At 38.2% G+C, this 6410-nt stretch overlaps 1 protein-coding gene across 4 annotated transcripts in view; it reads left to right on the top strand.

Annotated features, from left to right (window-relative positions):
• Nucleotides 1-6410, top strand: part of LOC102677089 (follistatin-related protein 5-like) — a 64180-nt gene that overhangs the window by 2094 nt on the left and 55676 nt on the right. For 2 of the 4 annotated variants that reach the window (XM_006608889.2, XM_006608888.2), the window contains exon 1: nt 1274-1750. The exons of the other annotated variants lie outside the window; for them this stretch is intronic. The gene's annotated coding sequence lies outside the window, so the exon portion shown is untranslated. Of the gene's footprint in view, nt 1-1273; nt 1751-6410 lie in introns of those variants that run through there. 4 annotated transcript variants of the gene reach the window in all.

The following is a 6410-nucleotide window of genomic DNA, read 5'->3' as shown; positions in this document are numbered from 1 at the left end:
AGCTATCTCTATCCTTCTTCTACTATTTGCTCTCTTTGTCTACACTTGTTCTTTAAAATTTATGTTGAAAGAACAATATATGATTAATTTTATTGTTCTTTGATGAAATTGATGAAACGACATTTTGTGCTCTTTGCATGAACTAATATTTATGTAATATATTATGTACATGTTATATAATATATAAATAATATAATATATTATATAAATAAATTTAATTTTATTAATATTATATTTTAAATTTATTTTTATAAAAAAATCAAATTAGTATTATTTTCACTGTATTATAACAAAAAGTACGAGTGTAATTTTTAATTCATGAATAATTCAACTCGTACATAAGTCTGTCTATTATTAATAGCAGTCAAAAGATCTATGAATATAATAACGCATACACATCAATAAGCATAATGATTATAAATATTTCAATATTCATAGATTAATATTTATTTATTTATTTATTATTTTAATTCATTCTTTAGATTAGATTCTTTCTTATATTTCGTATATTTTATGTTTAATAATTGGAAATTTTTTCAATTTCAATTATTACTTTTCGTTCAATTTTTATTATTGTCCCAATTTTATTCTTATATTTCTGATTTAATATCTTAAATCCTTATTCTTTGTCAATCGATTTCAGAAAATTCATTATTATACAACAAATAAATTTTATAATATCAACGATACAATATTCCATAAATAAAAATAGAATGTTATATCGAATAACTGATAACTAAATAAGTTACTTCAGTTTTTAAATTATTCCACACAATTATTAAGTTTTTATTAGTCATACAAGTTAGATATTCAGTTCACTTTGAAGCTAAATTAATGCTAATTTTGTAACTAACTTTACATTTCCCCCCCCCCCCCCCCCCTTCATTCTCAATTTAAAAAAGCGAACGAAATAACAGGATATTATTGTTTCCATTTAACATTTATATTTTCACTCATCTCGTGTACCGCTAAAACTAGAAAAATTCGAATCCATTTTTAGAACCGTTTAACTTTACCGACAAATCCTATAAGAAGTCCAGCACGTGCGATTTCTTTCAACAGCTGGAACACTTCCGTACAAAAGTAACGGCTATCCAATAAGAATCGAACGCATTGGTTAATCCCGTTTCCGCTTTCCTTCCTAATTGCTTAAATTGCCGGAAAAGTTTAAGTGAAGCTTCAACCGCGCAAGCGCATTGTAGGGCGCACGCTGCGCCAGTACCACTCGGTCAGGTAAGGTTAGATTAGATTTCATATCGTTTTCCAACCCTCTCCTCATGTTCAGTACACCCCAAGCCATCACTGCGGTCGGTAGGTTTCACTTATACATTCCCCCATCGACAAATGCACGCGCATACATACGTACACGCGCCAACATTCGTGTATTTGTTTATACATTCGTATGATCGCATATCCGTTTAATCGCACATCGATCAATGCGATGATTTACGTTGTTCGTCGATTAGAACGGTGGCCGGTAACTGGATGAAAACATGAAATTCTCGCATCGGCACGCAACATTTTCAACATTTTGAATTTTTACGCAATCACATATAATCGAGATTTATTGAATTTTTCACGTACGATTGGTGAATCGGGATTATTAGTATATACCGATGCGAGAATGCATAAGGAAATTTGGTTGGACTAAAAAAGGCTAGCATATAGTGTTGTCGCGTCGTCGGTGATTGTGAAAGTGACCGTGAAGATTGTTACAACGAGGCAGTCTCGACGGAACCAGTTACACAGGGTGAGCGAAATAATTCACAGTCTTTAAAAAGATTAATGTTTACTCTCGACCTACCTCAAAACTTTTTCGTGCGATCGGAAGCACGAGGGTTCTCGAGCCGTGCACCTTCAACGTAATTGATTTAAGCCCCATAATTCAAGCAAACTTTGAAACTTTCGTTCCAAGTAAATCTGATCGTATATTTTTATTAAAACCGAAACAACACCGCCTTTTAACGTCGTTCTAATGGAACAAATGCATCGCATCATACGCTACTATCTTTACACGTGAAAGTACTATTATTAATTAAACACGCTATTATCACATTCACATTATCCTGTGATCACGTTTCNNNNTTCGCGCATCAATCGGACAACAACATCGAATAAATCGAAATTTTTACNAAAAAAAAAAAAAAATATCCAAGAAGATCTCGTATTTAATAATATTCCAGCATGCATTCGCATTTAACATCCGTCGTGGAAATAACCAACAGCTTCCATTCACAATGCAATCGTTCCTATTAGCAAAACCGCGGTAACCAAAAGTGCTGCGTAAATGAGGCCACGAGCGTCAAAAAACGCGGTAGAAGGGCAGAGTAAAACGGTGGAGAGTGGAGAGACGTGGAGAAAATAAACAAAAAAGAAAGAAAAGAAAGAAAGAAAAAAAAAATGTTGGCACGATCCAAGATGAATTGATATAGAGAAATTCCTCCGTCCTGGCTACGAGTGCAGCACGCGTGGGATGAATACAGCTAGGGACGGCTGTATATCCGTAATCAGGCAGGTGTGAGTGACATCTACGAATAACTAGGATTGACGCGCAGGCGCCTCCACCTGTAGATACGCTTCCGTACGCGAGGCTAAATTGCTAGATTTATCCGTCGGTGGAACAGAGCGGTGTCGGAGTATGCGGATCAATATAATTATCTTTTTTTTTCTTTTGCTTCTCTTCTTTCCTCCTCTTTCCCTTTTTTTCCCTCCCCCTTTTCTTTTCTTTTCTTTTCTTCATCGCGAAAGAAGTACACTCCTTTTACCGAGTGTACTTTTTTACCATTTGATCCCAACGCTCACGGGATCGTGCACAGCGCTCCGTGGCGCGTACAGCTTGCGGGGAACCGACTAACGACGAGAAAATCGATAAAATTACGTATCTCATTGAAAGAGTTCGCTTCGGCAGCGGGACTCTCTCCTTTCCTTTTCTTTTACGATCCTCACACTCACGGTAAGAAAACCCGATCCCTCTATCGTAGAATCGTCTCGGAATTGTTCTTCTTTGGGAACAACTCCCTCTCCACGTTTCAACGATCCACATTGAGGGGAAAGTATCTTTCAAGAGAGGAATTCTTTTCCTCGCTATCTTCATTCCTGATGCTGGGGAAAGGGAAGAAGGGGGAAAAGAAAAAGAAGAAGAAAAAAAAAAAAAAAAGGAAATGCGATCTCTCGGAATCGTCAACCGTGAGACAAGGGAACGAAAGGACACTCGAGTAAACGATCCATTTCCGACAAGCTGGACAAGATTTATCTTCGCTGGAAAATGATATTTAAGGAAAAGGGATATTTTCAGAAGTACGAGCGTGACAAATTATTTGAACCTTTTCAAATATGTATATATATATATATATTTTTTAACGTTCAATCGACTATTTTATTCGATTCGTATATATCGTTAATATAAAAATTGGTTTTATCGTGTGTACGTAAATAACATAAAACGAAACACACAAGGGGCCAATATATCGTTTCCACTCCGTTCGCGATACACGCTTATTTAATCAAACCTGCTGACGTTTTTATTTGTTTAATACACTATACGATATACATCTATACGTAGAATATATCGAGCAATAAAGGAATATACACGAAAGAGGGGAAGGAGGGGGGAGGAAATGATCGATCCCCCTCGAAAAAAAAAAAAAAAAAATTTACGACGATCGCCACGAAAATATTTCCACGTAAATAATAAAATATACATAGAAACCGTGCGTTTCGAGCAACAAGCCGCGAAAAATCCTAGTGGCTCTCGTTCAACAACGCGACCGGACACGGATGATGCATCCAGTTCCAGCTGCAATACCGTCCGTTTCATGCCTCCATTTCCCTCCTATTATCTCGTGCTCATCGCAAGTTCAGTGGCAAGTTTTTTCATTATTCTTATTATTGTTTTCAACAGCACCACTCTCGTTCCACCGTTACAATATCACCACTAATGGCCTATAATCGTTAACATTACCATTTCTATTTTTATTAACCGTTCTNATATATATATATATATATATATATATATAAATATATACTCTTCGAAGCGAATCGTGTTACGAATTCTCATTACCTTTTCGAAACAGACTTTTTTTTGTATATGTTGCACACACATACACATATACTCAGAAGCCGCACGCGGTTTAATACCACCCCCGCGGGCACGCGTAAAACTCGCGTCGCGCGAGCGACGAGAAAGAAAATAGGAGGATCGGAGGAACGAACATCTGTCTGCCGGTTGGCACAATGGTCGTCGCCGGGTCAAAAGTTCAGAACTTTTTTCATGTAGCTACACATGTAGTTGAAGGGAGTCGTATCGATCTCGAGCGAGTCCGACGAGCGAAGTTCTTGGAGATTTTGACGAGAGCCCCTTGGCGATGAGCTGCTTTCCAAACAATACTTTCCATGCACTGATACTTGGCAAGCAAACGATCGGTTCGCGCTAAAGCTTCCCCTCTAATAGCTGCGAACGCACCTTCGAAGAATAAGAAGCCTTGCCCTTAATTCCGCCTCCTACATCGTTCACCAACTCTGGATACGATTCTTTGGCTCGCAATATTGGTAATCCTTTAAGAGCCTTTAACGCCGAGCTAAGTCTCCAAGCTAAGGTTCTAAAGATAGAGCTTGTGTGGATAGATTAGTTCGCCTATTATTTTATCGAGCTATGGATTATTTGCGAATTATAGGTCCAATCTATCGACATCTTCTTAGTCGGTGTTCACAGAGGAATTCTCTGTTACACACAGGGATGTAATCAGCGATGATATTCGCGAATATCAGTGTGGACGTGGCATTACTAACTTTTCTCGCTGGCCACTACTTTTTCGCTCATTTTTTTTTTTTTTTTTTTTCTCCTCCAAGCTTTGAGTCGCCTCTACTCTCCACGCCATTATCACCAGCTTTTTGGTCGCCTTCGAGCTCGATCCATATAATGCCTACGCTTTTACGACCCCTCTTTTACGACCTTACGAAACGAAACGAGCCGAAAATGTCGTAGCCGCGGTTTGTCCGCCTTCCCTTCTGTTCTCTTCTCTCTCTCTGCTCGCTTTAGCGAGCAATGCAATGTCTTTGATTCTCCTCCTCTCTCGCATTTCTCTCGTTTCACTGGATCAAACATTGGATTAAACCGTCGAACTGTTGCTTCGAAAGTCGGCCGCTTTCAATGAGGATTCTTCCTCCATCTTTGATTCCTGATTTCTGATATAAATATATATATATATAGGAACGGGGTTGGTTTGGACGGGGAGTTTGTTTCGCAGAGAACATCTGCTCGCTTTGACCCCGACGACGGAAATGCATCGTGGCCTGGATCAGCAAGTATAATGAAAACCAACAGCCGATGGTAAACTTTATCGAGATATAGATACAGGGCTAGTTCTAGGTAGGTGTGTGCCAGAAACCTGTATGCACGATTCAATCTCTCTCTGCGTGGGACAAAGTAATAACATGCATTCCGTTCGTTTGTGTTTCTTGTCGAGGGGAGGGGAAAAAATTATGCGATTATGAATTTAATAAAAATTATTATTAACGTGATAAAATTTTTTTTTATTCTTAAATAAAAAGAATCTCGTTCACACACATTTTATATCGTATAATCTTTAATGATAATATTCAAAATATTTTCATATCTACCAACTATTAATATAACTCTCTGACATACAACCAGCCACAAAGTCCGAAAAGTCCGGCCTTGCATAGATGTAACAGGGATTTAAACACGAATTTAAGCCACACCGCGTAAAAGATACACGTAAATCACACCTGTACCGTGTATAAACTTGTTGGATAAGTTCGAAATAAGCCCCGTTGAATGCACATCTTGAGCTCACCCTAATAACTAGCCAGATGTATCGCTGCCGAGGCATTAAGCTTGTAATATTTATCGTACAATGTCTCCACCGATGGATTATCATAATTCTCTTTCAATGTGAAAAAAATATCAAGCCAAAAATCTTTCTTCATTGATTAATTAAGCGCAATTAGAAGAATAAAGGGAGAAACGATAGACGAAAATATGACGGTTGCAATACATCGCGGAAAAGGAGGAATGGAAACAAAGGAAATTTGATTTTTGTTGTGCTAGCGGTATCGAAGCGGAGCGAATACTTTTCTGTATAACGTACAACGATTCAAATTTATTCCACCGCCTCGAGGCGACGGTAAAAGACACATCAGAGCCGCGCACAGACAGAATGTGTCTTATCGATCCGTTCTATTGCGATGGTCATAACAAATTCATGGAGGAAAATACTCGGCGAGGGTGAGACAGAGGTGCGCGCAGAAGTACGTGGAGGGAGCCGTAGGGTGAGAAAACGCAGACACTGATTTCGTCTCTTATCGTTAATCGATACACGATGCTAAAATTACCGGAAAAATGTTGGAAGTGGTTCGCCGCGAAATCGGTTTTTAAGCTGGATGAGACC

The sequence above is a fragment of the Apis dorsata genome, unplaced genomic scaffold (assembly GCF_000469605.1).
Source record: "Apis dorsata unplaced genomic scaffold, Apis dorsata 1.3 scaffold_50, whole genome shotgun sequence".
Lineage (NCBI taxonomy): Eukaryota > Metazoa > Arthropoda > Insecta > Hymenoptera > Apidae > Apis > Apis dorsata.
Note: the sequence above shows the minus strand (reverse complement) of the source record. Positions and strands in the feature narration are given on the sequence as shown.